General features: G+C 40.0%; 2 protein-coding genes across 5 annotated transcripts in view; one reads left to right on the top strand and one right to left on the bottom strand.

Moving 5' to 3' along the window:
• TMEM266 (transmembrane protein 266) overlaps positions 1-15,938 on the bottom strand; it is a 101,881-nt gene that overhangs the window by 70,446 nt on the left and 15,497 nt on the right. The window lies entirely within an intron of this gene.
• NRG4 (neuregulin 4) overlaps positions 1-15,938 on the top strand; it is an 84,257-nt gene that overhangs the window by 5,696 nt on the left and 62,623 nt on the right. The window lies entirely within an intron of this gene.

A 15,938-nucleotide genomic window follows, 5' to 3' on the forward strand; every position in this document is an offset into this window, starting at 1 on the left:
CAGCTTTTCTTAATCTAGTATCCTCCAGATATGTTGCAAGACATCATCCCTCACTTACATATGAGCAAAGGCAGACATCTGAGGAAGACTGATCTAGATAACATCTGAGAATAATTGTTCTGCAAATAGATTCTTTGCAGTTTAAGCTCTCTTTTTTCCAAGCCCCCTGCATTCTCCACTTGGAGAGGCTCCACAATAGAAGGTGGGCTGCTGAACCTATTTGACCAAGAGTGCACAAATCCCAATCTTTTCGGGTAAGGAGAACTGCAAACTTTTTTGCAGCATGATTCTTGATTTATGACCAGGCTTAAAAACACCCTTCTTTCCCACCCTCACCAACCATAACAGGGAAGTCGAATCCAATAATATGTAAAGTGAAGACTTTATATTAAAAGCTACTCTGCTGAAAATGAAATTTTCTGGTCCCGAGAAACAGCCAGCTTCCATCATCTGTCATTAACACTATGGGCAGCTGTCTAGAAAGGATGTGTTTAATTTGCATGAATGTGTAGCTCGAAATGTGTATCTTAAAGGCCAACTGCACAAACAGCACAAGGTCATCCTATTAATATGATGTACTGCGATCTCCCCGCTCTGCAGTTTAGCTCTCGGTGACAAATATTCTTAATGTTTAAGGTTATGCGTTTGCAAACAGTTACAGTTCCTGCATTCTGGTGCCCCATATGGCACTGTATTTGCCAAGCTAAACCAAGGAATTGATTTTTAAAAATGTGGCATTTCATCTCTAGTCTTGTGGTTAGGAAGATCTCTTTGACTTAATGTGGGGCAATTCCACTCCGATTTGGAGATTAGCTTGAAACTAGAAACAAGAGTGTAACTGAAGTGACTAAGGTGACTTGGCACATGACATGCTTGATCCAATGCCAATGACTGTGTTCCAAAAGGAAAACTTTGGCAACACTGGGACAGGCTTTGCTTTCAGAGCATCGGCTGAAACATGTGGAAGGGCAATGTTTTGCCCTTTTGGCCTCTGCACCTAATAAGTGCAACAACTACTGCTGGAAAGACAGCAACTTTCTACTATTGACAACCCATCAGGCCAAAATAGACATTAATGAAGACATGAATGCATATTCACAGTACTTCACCCATTTCACTTCTGAAAAAGATCAGGCTTCCACATTAAATCCATGGCCTCATTTCTGCCACATTATAAACCGGTTTGCCACAACATTCCCAGAATGCTATAGCCCTGAGCCATGACAGTTAAAGTAGTGTCAAACCGGATTATTTCTGCAGTGCAGATGCAGCCTTAGGCTTGTTACAGACTGCCAAAATAAAGCTGCTTCAGGTCTCTTTGGAGGTATGCTATTTAAATGATGCATGGGTCCTAAGAGTCCGTAGGTCATGCCAAAGCCACACTCCATTCCTAAGCACTGGAGTGCAGCTTTGGTGCAGCTTCCGGATTCTTAAGGTGCATACATCATTTAAACAGCATACCTCCAAAGAGACCCGAAGCAGCTTTATTTTGGCAGTCTGTAACAGGCCTTAGTTGCTGACCAGTCCAATGCAACTTCCCAGGGTTGTTCTGATCATTCTGCCTTAAATTGTCTGGTTTCTTTTACACATCCTGGTGGGACCCTGGAACTACTAAAACCTTCCTCCTGTACGTAGATGGTGCCAATAAGGTCCAGCACCCAGAATGAATTCATTATTAGTATCCAGAATGAGGTAGACCTACTTTTAAAGTTCTGAATAACTGCGGAAGGAAAAAAAGAAAAAGAAATCTGGGTGGCATGTTTTAAAGACTCAGTTTAACTATTTAGATTAATTATGTTTTTGGAGTCCACTGCTTTTCTATTTCTATACAGATCAACTAAAATTAAACTATTGATTTTCACTGTTGCTTGAGCACACTGCATAGATTTTGCTAAGTACGGCATGATCAAGTTTTCACAACTTAAGTTGTGAAAAACCTGATCATGCCCCAATTAGCAAAGAATAACAAATTAATTGGCTCACTGGCTATTTGGGTACCGTAATAAAGAAAAAAAACAATGAGGTCAGAAGAAACAATGGTTTTTGAAAACGCTGCAAACAAGAGGGCTGGCATGCAAACTCATCAATATTTTCTCATGAGGACAGATTCCGCAGCAGGATGTGGCAAAAATAACAACCCATTGCTTATTGCTTTAACATAGACATGACAGAGAAAAACAATTAAAGGCTAAAATTCAGGTTGCTCATGCAGCTCTGCAGTGAATAAGACGTTATGAAGATGGGGCCATCTTTAACCTTATGGGGAAAACTCTGAATGGAAAGCTACAGGTCATCACTATTCCATCCCCATAAGACAGTCCTCTAACTTCTAACACTCAGGAATGACTTCCAGTTTTGTAATTTCAGACTGCAAAACTAGAAAGATGTTTTCGCTTCTTTTCTTAGAGGACAATCAATAAGATGTTGAGAAACTGGAGCATGTCCAAAGGAGGACAACTAAAATGGTGAAGGGTCTGGAAACCATGTCCTATGAGGAACAATTTAGGGAGCTGGGGATAAGAGGTGATATGATAGTCCTGTTTAAATACTTGAAGGGATGTCATATTGAGGAGGGAGCTAGCTTGTTTTCTGCTGCTCCAGAGAACAGGACCTGCAACAATGGATGCAAGTTACAGGAAAAGAGATTCCACCTCAACATTAGGAGGAACTTCCTGACAGTAAGCGCTGTTCAGTGGAACACACTCCCTCCTTGGAAGTCTTTAAACGGAGGCTGGATGAGAGTTCCTGCATAGCAGGGGGTTGGACTGGATGGCCCTTGGGGGTCTCTTCCAACTCTATGATTCTAAGAATTTGGGCTGAAGGCTTTCTGGAAAAAGCATCAATGGCAGAAGGATTTTTTTTCTGCCAGACACATGGTGGGCCCTGTGTATCCTCTGGAGACTGGTTCCAGGACTCCCTCTGTGGATGCTCAAGTCCCATTATATACAACGGTATCGTACAATGGTGTCCCTTATATAAAGTGGCAAAATCAAAGTTTGCTTCTGGGAACTTAAAAAAAAACCATTTTCAATCTGTTGAATCTATAGATTAAAAATGTGTTGATTTGGAGAGCCAACTGTAAAAATCTTCCCATTATTTCAAGCAGTGCAGAGGTGCTGAAACTGGAAGTTTGGTAGGCTACCATGCCTCCTCTCCTTACCGTGACACAGCTGGAATTGTGCAACATTATGAAGCAACATATTTCCAGATATGCTATTTTGGGAAGGAAAAATGGTGGTCCTCATTGATAAATATGCAATATCCCCCCCCCTGCAAACAGACTTCTAAAATGACCTACTGTATATACTCATGTATAAGTCTAGAAGTTTTAGTCAAAAAACTGACTCCAAAAACCTGAGTTGACTTATCCACGTGTCAAAGTAAGTACTGTAACTCTTATCAAAAAAGGAATCATGTCCTAATGAAAGTTTTAATGTCATCACCTAAAAGAAGCATCAATCCCCTCTACAATCTCATCCATCCAAACAGTTAAGCCTGTCAAAACTTTTAAAGATCTTCAGCGTCATTTTGACTTCAGCCTTTGCATCCTGTGTTACATGCTGTTAAGTTTTACTCTCGACTTATCCACGGGTCATCTCAAAATCCGTAACGTTGGCCCCAAAACCTTCCCTCAACTTATACATGAGGTCAATTTACAGCCGAGTATATATGTTATATTGAGATGTGGCATTGTTACAACTGACACACACTGACTGTAGCAGCATGACACTGCTTGAAACAATGGGAAAGGGTTGGTTTTTCATGCAAATGTGGTGTTGCAGCCAAAAGGTGCACGGTGGTAGATGCTGCTATTTCCACTGACATATAAGTGGTAAGCCCACCATTTCTCTTCCCTTTTGGCTGCAACACCTTGTCCTGCTCTTCTTCTGAATTCACTAAATCCATTCTAGAGAAACAGATGGATAAATGTTGTGGGGGGAGTAGTAGCAACCATTCAAAAGGTACTGAGTGCCCAAACTGCAACTCAAAACCCACTTATTTATTGCAAAGTGCCATGTCCCTCTGGCTTTCTAGTGACAAACTCTGGCAAACTCTGTGCTGGGACGATGGCACATGTGCCCACAGAGAGGGCTCTGAGTGCCACCTCAGGCACGTGTGCCATAGGTTCGCCATCACTGATCTATAGCAACCCATTCTTGAAAGAGAAGTAGAACGAAGCAAGCAAAACTTCTGGTTCAGAGGCATGTTCTGGATTGGTTTAGGAATATTGATGCGAAGAAGTACTATATGGGACCATGTAGGTTATATGATCACAGCCAATATTGTAGTAACTGTGGTTGGAGAAAGTGCCATATAAGTGTGAAAACCATTACTAACCAAACTCACTAACCCACTTTACTTCACTTGGATGGCTGGGGAAAACAAAAATGTAAAGCAACGAAAACTAGTGGGACCTGGTTGTGTGTGGAAGCAGAGTTCTGTGTAAAAGCATCCTCAAGTTGCCTTTTCAACTTTATTCAGGTCATATTTATAGGAATGCTCTTTATATCCTAGTTATCTCTTTTATCCCAGATTAAAATTTTTGGTAGTGTCCTTACAGATAGTAACCTTAGAATTACCACTTGACCCTTTCAAATGCTGGCTAAAAGAGAAGTAATCCCTTCCTTCACTGACAACGTTTCCCCCTCACCCTTGGCAAGCTCTTTTCTCTGGTTCTGATTCATATTTTTGTATTTTGCCCAAAACTTCTTCTATAAGCAGATTTTGCCCCTTGGACTAAAGAAATTAATTTGTAACAGAGCCATGGAAATGAGACGTTTCTTCATGAACCTCCATCTGCCTAATTTATCTAACCTATACAGATCTCAGTACATCAAAACAGGATAACAATCTGAAAAATGAAACGACAAGGATTAAAAAAAGAATGAGCCAAAAGCTTCCTGAAAGAATGAGGCTTTTGGAAAAAGAACCAAGCCATCATTGCCAGAAATGAAATCCCTACATTGTAACATTGGAGATCACCAATCCCAGGTGCTGCAGGGTATATTTCATAGGACGGAACCGACCACCTCTGAGGATTTCTTGCCTAAGGAAACCTGAAAGGAGCTCTGCTCTGGTGCCACAACAAACTACAATTCCCAGAGTCCCATAACATTGAGCCATGGCAGTTAAAGTGGTGTCAAACCAGATTATTCCTGCAGTGCAGATGCAGCCTAAGATATGGTAGCCAGGTGATCAGGGAAAGAGAAGCCTGTGTTGCATTCTGGAAGAATTACATTCCTGGCCGTTGCCATCACCTGGAAATCCCAAGACGCTGGTCCTGTTGCTTCAAGAAGGGAATAATAATAATAATAATAATAATAATAGTTGTAGTAGTAGTATCAGCAGTGCTCAGTCCATTTTTTTTAAAGGACTGGATAAATTCAGGGAGGGTAGACTGATTCATGATACATCTTTTTCTGCTTGGAAAAGCATCTGAGGAAGAAGACTGATATCTACAAAAGCTCATGCTGCCCTCTTCTTTCTTTCAGTTAGGAATTTATGACATGGGTGGGATCCCATGCAAAAATGGGATTTAAATTGGGAAAAAACTTGCAAAATCAGATTATCTGATGATGTCTGGGTTAACCCAACATTAACCCGGACAGAAAGTAGAAAAGACATGCAAAAGTGCAATAATTCAACTGGGCTCAAACTTGAGATAACCAAAGAGGAAAGATCTCTAAATCATTCCAACCTGCATTTTTCCCAGTAACAACTGTGTTAGAAACAGAATGGAACTAGAAGATGGAGTGACCCTTACTCCAATCTGGAAAATAAATTTCCACGTTCTTGTGTTTTCCTGTGCCTTACTTCTCCCAGTTACAAATGCAAGATTGCTTTGCTGAGCATCTATGATTTGCATTTGGTTCTCAGCTGAATTCCAGAATAATCTGATTAACCGCTCCCATTTCCCCCCCAGCCTATTATTAGTACACTTTGATCTTCCATCTGAAGAAACTGTACCAAAAGTGTTATATCCTACAAGTCTCATTACCTTGGAGACTGGAATCAGGATCACAGTTACTAGGGAATGATCCCAGTGGCAGACAAGTTGCTGGGGAAGAGGCTATCTATCCATGCACAAGCAAACCCAAGCCCCTGATACTTTAGAGAAAACGTTTCCATATCCTATTTTTTGTTTTCACAAGATAAAAAAAACCTGGTACTATCTCAGATGTTTGGATCACATGTTTGTTCAGGGAATTTTGATGCATGAATGCTAGGAAGCAATAACCCCAAGCAGAATGAACATTCTCAATGAAGGATCTGATATACCCTTCCTCACTGTAGACTTTACCATATGTGATACCGACTCAAAAAATTCTCCATTCTGGTTAATGTGCATGGGGTAGACATTAGCAAGGCATACAAAGAATGCTAAATAGTCTGTGTAGGAAATAAATAATAATGTGTAGGTAAAATACAGCAGAGGCCTGATAAATGTAGAGTCAGGAAGAGGGAACTAGTTTGGGAAACCAGGGTAGGCAGAAAGTAGACTTGGGTTTACTGGTAGATTATTGGACAGTTTACAATAAACCAGCAAGGATTTCCAATCCCGTATTTTTACAATTCCCAGCATATTTCTTATGTAACTGGTTCCACACCTGAGCCATTTTGCATCTGGATCCACTGAGTAGACCTTAGGCCTCTAGTTAAAAGCAACAGATACAAGTCTGCATGAGATTTAGGCTCATATCCTTGTTGCTTCCTTCTCACTTCTCTTTCTGTCCCACAGCCATAAGGAGAATGAAGCTTTCTCTACCAAATTTTTCTTTAAATCTAATTTCCCAATGACATCAGAACTATGCTTTGCCTGTCTCTAGCCACTGAGAATTAACCGTGTGATTTCAATTCAATTCTGTTCTCACCAAATAGTTTATACCAATTACAGTTCCCTAAGTTGTCCCGTTGTATTTGTCTTGATAAATTTATAAACCTCTAGTTGTTTGTGGGTTTTTCAGGCTATGTGGCCATGTTCTAGAAGAGTTTGTTCCTGATGTTTAGCCAGCATCTGTGGTTGATCTCTTCAAAGAAAATGTCTTCTCTGAAGACGCCAGCCACAGATGCTGGCGAAATGTCAGGAACAAACTCTTCTAGAACATGGCCACATTGCCCGAAAAACCCACAAAAAGCTATGGATGCTGGCCATAAAATCCTTCAACTTTACATTACAAACCTGTGTTCTGATAAGATGCTATCTGTTGTCTTATCATAAATCTGATGCGTTAAATGGTTACATACAATCCGGCCATTCAGTAACCATCTATTCCCATTAGATATTTAAGAGCGATCATCTTAGATGTCTATTCAGAATTCTTTCCCAACGGCATATACCTAACTGCCCTGTCCCACGCCACAAACCCTAACTATTAAAAAATTCTGACAGATTTTTTAGTATAGTACAAGTGGACAGGAATGTGCTGCGTGTGGCATACTATGCGCAGCCTGAGGCTGTTAAACAATTTCTTTGAACGTGTCACAATCCATCCAGTTCCTACCGCTATCACAGAACAAGACATTAAAGTCCAAATATGCTTGTGTGGAAACATTTCAAATGTTGCCTTTAATAATAATAAAAAAATACTCCTGCCGGCTGCGTGACACAGAGCAATCTGTCAAACCACAATCAAGCTGCTATGAGCATTTCAGAACGTCTGCAACTTGTCACATGAAAGCAAGTTGTCTTTTGACCCCGGGAGAGTAAGCTGTGATGTATAAATACAGGTTTTAGAGGTACCATCTACTCCTCATGAATGCTGTTTATGCACCCAAAAATGCAAACTGCCAAATATACTGTACTTCAGCTAAGTAATGCTATGATCATTGCGGAATAGCGGTCTATAAATAAAATGTATTATTATTATTATTATTATTATTATTATTTACATTGTCCAAAATCTTTTAAGCAATGCAGCGCAAATGGGCATTACCAAGAGGGAGTCCAGACAGACCTCTGTGTATGTTTATGATAGCACATGTTTATGATCTATCTTGCAGCTTCTGGCAAAAGCTACAGAATACCACTTGGTACCGCACTCCAAGAAATGGGCTTATATCCATGCATGTTAAAATAAAATACCAGTTCAGCTTAAAAGTGCTACCACGTTACTTTTTTCCTCCCCTTCCCTTTCTCCTTAGAATACAAAGAACCTCAGTTTTTAAAATACAAGCAGATATCTCATTTACTTTGCGAAGGACCAATTAAAAATCACAAAAACATGAGACTAGGTTTTGAGATCCACAAAACTTAAACCATTAGAGGGCATCACATTTATATCACATTTATAGTCCAAGTATGTAGAGAGATCTTGTAGCACCTTTGAGACTATGTTTATCACACAGGAGGCATTCCATGCAGAAACAGGATTTAAAACTCTAAGATGACACGCAAAAGCAAGATTGATTTTCAGGCACATCAGGGTTAATGCAACATTAAACCAGCTAGAAAGTCAACAAATGTAGTCCTTTTTACTTTCGGGATTTTCCGAAAGTAGAAAGAATAGTGTTTTGTCTACTTTCCAGCTGGGTTAATATCAAATTAATGCACCTTAATGATGAAGTCATCTGAAAATCAATTGTGCTTTTGTGTCTCTTTTCTACTTTCTGTCCGGGTTAATGTTAGGTTAACCTGAACATCGTCTGATAATAAACCCACTTTTGCCGGGGGGGGGGGGGGGAGTAACTTTAAATCCCGTTTTTGCATGGCCTCCCTCCCGTGCGATAAACTCCTAACTGAAAGAAAGAAGCTTGCAGCATGAGCTTTTGTAGACCTACTTCCTCAGATACTTTTCTAAGTAGAAAAAGAGGTATCATGCTTTGGTGCAATCCAAAGGGAACAACTCAGCATTAGAACAACACTGCATATTCTCTCATTGAGAATAATAACTGAAATCTGCCCAACCAGCACTGCAACAGTCAATAGTTTGGATGACCATGCACCCCCTTACCTGCCATAGCTGTTCTCCTTGTAGGCCCCAGTCACAGTTTGTGATGTTGGAAGGGGTCACCTGGCCACATGGTGAAGCCAGGTACCCCATTTTCACCCTTGTGGGCCATGGGAACAGCATGCAAGGAGAATAGCGGTGGCTCCATGGCATGGTGGCGGGTGGGCACCTGTTGCCATGTCAGACCCTGTAAGTGCCAGGGGTGAGAAGGATTGAATCTGCAGGCAGATTATAACAGAACTGTCTTGTTGCATCCTGCTTGTGCATTTTGGCCCCTAGTGAAAAGTCTGCCCCAGTCTAGAATCCAAGCTACCCAATTTTAAAGAAAGCCCCAATGAACTTTTACAGTTAAGCCAGGCAATCTTGGTATTTTAGCCATAATGAAGGAAGCAAGAGGTTTCCATGTATTTCATTATTTTATACTGAGAATATCCAATCAACACTGTCTATAGTACTGTATGTATCTGCTCAGCAAAGGGATTGAATGGAGAGTCCTTCCAGCCATGCTTATAACTACAGTTTTAACTCATGATGGAAGAACTGAGCCAGAACTTTTCATGGAAAGCTACGTTTTTTGAAATCAAACAGGATGGATATGGGTTTGAACCGGTGAAAGATTTAAGAACCATTTGAAGATCATCAAAATAAGAGGAACTCCTTCATGGAGCAAATGGTCTTCACTAGGCTTGCCAAGAGTTACTTCCTTACATGCCTGTAAGAGAAATGAATCTATGTGTGCATGCTCACATGCGAATGCTCTCATGTCATTTGTTGACTTCTGGTTTCAATGGGTTCTTAGGCAAGGAATGCTCAGAAGTGGTTTGCTATAACAGTCTATATCACCTGGTATTCCCTGGCAGCCCACCATGCAGGTACTAACCATGTCTGACCCCACTTAGCTTCCAAGATCAGATAGGATCTTGTATCCAGAATAAGGCTACTACTGCTATAAATGAGCAGATGGCTATTAAGATTTCTTTTTTATGAGCCTTCTGTCTTTTTTGCAAAACTAATCTGAGAAAGCTGTGAGCTCTACTTGTTTCACAAGCTTTCAAATAAAGACTCAATAGGAATCTGTTATTGATACCATTGGTACAGGATCCTGTATAGAGATTGCTTAATTTGCCAGTTTTAGTTAGTTTGTTATCGCACCTTCCATAAATTCCGAAACGATTGCTAGATATGAAAGATTAAAACGAATTTATTGGAACTCTCGAACAAAGGAGGCAATTAGTGAAATTTATAAGGATTATAGTGTCCTAATGGAAATTAACGATCTAGCAAATAGTATTACGATAGACGGGGCCTTGGTAAATTATAAGAATATAATATCTATTTGGAGTAACAAAACATCCACTTATATAAATCCACCTAGAGGGAAGAGCACCTGGTTTGATAAGAATTGCCTTATAGGGAAAAGGAATCTTAGACAAGCATTCCAACTTGCTCTGGACAATCCGAAGGAAAATTTCAGATCCTACTTAAAGGCCCGGGTAGAATATTTTAAGTACATCGAAGATAAAAAGAAAGTTTTTTACCAACAAAACTGGGCCGATCTAGACAGAGATCTGAAATCAAATGACATTAAAACATTTTGGTTAGCAGTTAGGAGGCATTTAAATAACAACATAAAATTATTGAGTCCCTGCATTCCGCCCCAAACTTGGGTAACATATTTTACAAATAAGATGCAAACCCAAATAACTGGTAACATTATCGTAATTACGAACCCCTCTACTATTTGGAGTCCTGTTTCGCCAGAAGAAGTGTATCAATTAATTCTTAAACTAAAACCTGCTAAATCTCCGGGTTATGACACCATACCGGTTGAAGCATTGAAACACTGTCCAGAAATATGGACCAAAGTTTTGGCCAATTTATTCACTCTGGTAAATAATACGGGCGAGATTCCAACAAGTTGGAAAGACTCAATTATAATTCCTATCTTTAAAAAAGGTGATAAACAAGATCCAGCTAACTATCGCCCGATAAGCCTGCTTTCCATTGTGGGTAAACTTTACGACAGTTATTTGGCAACGAAATTGCAAACCTGGATGACCACTCAAGCCCTTCTTGGGCCTGAACAAGCGGGCTTTAGAGGCCATATGTCTACTACAGATCATATCACAGTCATCTCATTCCTTATCAATAAATATACTTCCCGACCCAAAGGGAAATTATATGCTGCTTTTATCGATCTAAAAGCGGCTATTGATCTTATTCATCGACCTACACTTTGGAGCAAATTGGATAGGTTAAACATAGATTCAAGACTCTTGTTTTTGTTGAGCCAAATTCATACTAACAATGTCTGTAGAGTGAAGTTTACTGAAAGCGGACATCTAACTGACCCAATCTATGCAGGAATAGGTGTAAGACAAGGCTGTGTTCTAGCCCCACATTTATTTAATTTATTTGTGGCAGATCTTCCAACTTTTATGTCAACGGTTGATACCCATCCTCCTATGATAGGAAATCGCCCACTTTTTGTGTTGCAATATGCTGATGACACTGTATTACTTTCATTGACTCAAGTGGGCTTATCGAGAGCCCTGAATAGATTTAGTGAGTATTGTGTTAAGTTCCATCTACAGATAAATGTTACTAAATCAAAGGTTTTGGTATTTTCAAAAGGTTTCAATCCAAGGAAATGGAAGGTGAATAATCAAATTATAGAGCAGGTAAAAATGTATACATATTTGGGTGTTCTTTTCCATTATAATGGTCTTTGGGCAAAGCAGAGAGAAAAGGTTGTTCAATCTGGAAAAAGATCTCTGGCGACTCTACAATCCTTTTATTATAAGAAGGGAAACCAAGATTTCCTTGCAGCTATGAAAATTTACAAAACCAAAATAAGACCACAAATACTATATAGTATATCTGTTTGGGTAACAGCTTTTAACAAGGAGGTCGAAAGTTTACAAACACAACTCTGTAGGAAATTGTTATCTATCCCACCATGTGTTCATCACCTAACATTATATGCTGAGCTTGGTCTGGATACACTCGAGACCACAGCTTGGTTGATGGCGTACAAATCATGGCTAAAAATCCACTATAGACCTAATAGATCTAGTCTAATTTGGTTTCTTTTATCTGATAATTATTATACTAATTGGTCAAAAATCTATGAAGATAAATTAAAATTAAAGGGCCTAAGTCTGGACTCTCTACTCCTCCTAACTGAGGAGGAGTGCTTCAAGACAATTAAGGATTGTTTATTGAGTTGGGACTATAAGATGACTTATTCCACTCCTCCCAGAGTGTGCTCCCCTTCTGTATTTGGCATTCCCCCTTATTGTGGTGAGATGCCAAAGTACTTTCAATCATTGTCCCTTCAGGCTTCGAGGAAAGCTTTCCTCTTCGCAAGGTTGAATATTCACCCTTCCTGTGTCACCAGGGGTAGATATTTGAGGATTCCTTTTGCAAATCGAATATGTATATGTGAACTATCTCCAGATACTCTCCAACATATCATATTTCTTTGCCCGTTGTATCAAAAACCGAGAGAGAAATTGCTAAAGAAACTAATGGAAATGAACTACTGTTTAACCGATATAACTCTAGTACATTTATTGGAGGATTGTAATGTACAGATTACACGATTGATGGCCAATTTTCTAATGGAGGCAACAAAAATCTGGCACAAATTAAATAATGGTTAGAGTTTAGTGTTAGATGATTTTAAGGATGATAAATTTTTAAAGTACTCATGTAAACTATTTTAGTTTAATTTTGTATTGTATTGTTTGTTGTATATTGACTATTGAGATGCCTAATAAAGGTTGATGGATGGATGGAGTTAGTTTGTTACAGTGCAAAAGTTATTGATCTCCTAGCCCACATGAAACCATGAATCCAGTCCTCAGTCTGGAGGCATCTTAAGGTTTATAGGAAGAAACAATGAATGTGCAAGGATGAGAAAAGCAGAAAGTGCAACCTTCCACTCCCTGGTGCCTTCCATACCTTCAACTGCAACTCCCATCATCCATCCAGCAGACTAGTACCTCCCAAGGCACAGGCACATATCATAAACAGAAAGCTCCGCTTGCTAATCCCAGTATGGAAATAGCAGGCCATATTGTTAGATGAGAAAGCAAAAACCATTCAGCTCATATTTAGAAGCTCTATTTGTTCAGTTCTACTATTCAGGTACTCTAAGCTGACATATGGAACAGGACTTAAGGCTGCCCTCTGAATATATAATGCCCCATTTTGGTAGGAACATTTCCACATGCTCTTCCCGGTCATCTTCTGCACGAGGCAGCATGTCAGAAGCTCTTAAGTGAACTGTGCCATTTTCCAGACCCTTGGTCAGCCTTTCCTGCATGTTACAATGAGAAGGCAATAAAGACTACAGATTATCACTCTAAGCACTATTTGCCCTTTTTAAAAGTCTAGAAAAAAGAACCTTTAACACATGCACACATACACTCTGTTCACCATTCATTTCTATTTTAAAAAAAAACTCTTGACAAAATTATCAGTTGGGCATAATTTGGTTTCTCATTTTAAAAAAACACATCTAAAGGATGCTTTGAAAAGATCGTGCAAACATTGTAGATAAGCAAAATGCACATACCTCGCACCTCGCGCATTTCTATTAATTTTTTTCCAGGATCAAATTGGAAAGGCACATTCCATTCTGATTAGAATCAATTTTCATTCTGATCAGGGTGAGAGAAAATCACAACATATTTGACAAAGTAGTAATAACTACTATATGTTCAGAATTCCTAACCTCTCAGATTGCTGCTGAAGGCAAATGATGGCACAGTTCAAGTACAGACCTCTGGGTCCTGTGGTCAGTCAACAGGTCTCTCTGGAATCTGAATTCAGGACCCAGCTGAGTCCAGAGCCAGAGGGAAAATATAGCTATTTGGTTCCTTGAAATCTCACTCTTGCCCCTTAAGAATCTAAATATGTATTTTCAGCAGCATCGACTAAAACACTGACAATGGCACTTAAAAACCAGGAATGTGTTTCTAGCTATGTTCCACACCTTAAACTGTGATTTAGAAAGCCTATCTAGGTTTTAAATGGCAGCATAAAACCTTTGGTGGTGTTTCTTTGGTTTAAATAGTGTATACACTCATCTATAAGTCTAGAAATTTTAGTCAAAAAATTGACCCCAAAAAACTGGGTCTTTATCCACGGGTCAATGTAAGTACTGTACTTTAACTCATACACACATATATATTGAGCCATCCCCTTTTTCTGAATAGAGTGGTAAAAGGCGAGAGCTTAGTCCATCCTCAGAGCACCAAAAAGAAGCATGGATCCCCTCTATTCTCTCATCTATCCAGACTTTAGGATCAGCACAAACAGTTCATGTCTGCTGGAATATTCTATGTTCTTGGCATCATTTTCCTTTGCATCATCCTTTACATCCTTTGTTACATGCCCCTAAGTTTTACCCTCGACTTATCCACGGGTCATATCAAAATCCATAATTTTGGCCCTCAAACCTGCCCTCATCTTCTACATGAGATCAACTTATAGTCGCATATATATGGTACTTGGTTGTTGTGTGCCATCGACAACTTATGGCAATCTTATCATGGGGTTTTCTTGGCATGTTTCTTCAGAGGGGATATGCCATTGCCATCCTCTGAGGCTGAGAGTGTGTGACTTTCCCAAGGCCACTCAGTGGGTTTTCTTGGCTGAGTCAGGATTCAAACCCTAGTTACCAGGGTCACTGTCCAACACTCAAACCACTACCCCACACTGGCCTAAACACTATAGCAGCCTGACTTAGCCAAAATGTTTCAAGATGCAAATTTTGGAGTAAGCGAATCAAAATTTAAAATTTAGACCCTGTAGGCATAGCTTTGCCTGCTAACTATTTATACACTGTTGCTTCTTATAGTTTTCCTCTCCTTGCAGAAATGCTGCAATAGTCGTGAACAAATGAACTCTTTGGGAAATGCTATTTTACATATTTATATATAGCTACACAGCAAAACGAGGAAAAACAGGCCCTGCCTTGCAGAGATTACAATTTAATCTGATCTCAGCAGCAGCAGATCAGCAATGGATGGAAAGAGCGGCACATTTTCACTTTGGGAAGGTGATGGCTTTGACTAGCCAAGCAATAAGTTCATTTCATCTCCTAATTAAAAGTTAATCAAATGTCAAAAATTGAATTGCCTCCAAACATATTCTCCAACCCCATGCAAAACTCTTACACTACCAATTACTATGGTTAAAACTAGCCCAAATGATTCTCAAAGTAAGTGATACCCACCCTGGGGAATGGTGGAAAGATCGAGTGGGGTGGTGAAGAAAAACAGGGCAGTAGTGAGCCTTCGGTCAAAATATTGCCATGCAAGAATAACAAGAGGAACTACCATCCTTTTAGGACCATGGTGGAGATGGTATCAGGGGAGGAGAAGCAGCAAAAAAGGAGCTGTCATACTTGAGACCCTGCTTAAACTTTGTGAGTTTTGCCAAGACCTGGCTGGCAGGTTAGAACTGTACTACTGCTCTTGCTTTCTTTTGTCAGAGAAGGCTGAGAAAAAAGGTAGCAGAAGAAATAATGTTGATGGAGGTATGACTTGAAGCTATGTGGGGAAGGAAGAGAGGAATATCTGGGGTTGATTCTTCCACAGAGTCTTTTGATTCAGTTGTCTCTTTCAAACTGAGAGCCCTTCCATGCCAGGGAGAAAAACAGAAAGCCATCTGCAACCATCTCCACCCCAATGAAGAAGCTTTTCCCGTTGCACCTGGTCACCTTGGGAGAAACAACCAAACAGCTGGCCAAGCAGAGAATGAGATGCCTCTTACTTGTACTGGCTTTTGCTGCAAGGTCACACAGACAAAAGGTGTCTGGGTCCCTGCTCAGCCAGCAACTCACTAGCTGCTCCCAGGATGACCAGGTGCAAAGGGTGCAGCAACGAAGCAGCTGGTTGAACAGCATCTGAGAAACTTCTCACCAGCACCGGTCTTTGACACAAAGCTGGCCTGGGTGAGAGGCTTCTTGGTTGCCGC

The sequence above is a fragment of the Sceloporus occidentalis genome, unplaced genomic scaffold (genome assembly GCF_023333645.1).
Source record: "Sceloporus occidentalis isolate IW3139 unplaced genomic scaffold, rSceOcc1.0.p SCAF_9, whole genome shotgun sequence".
Classification (NCBI taxonomy): Eukaryota; Metazoa; Chordata; class Lepidosauria; order Squamata; family Phrynosomatidae; genus Sceloporus; species Sceloporus occidentalis.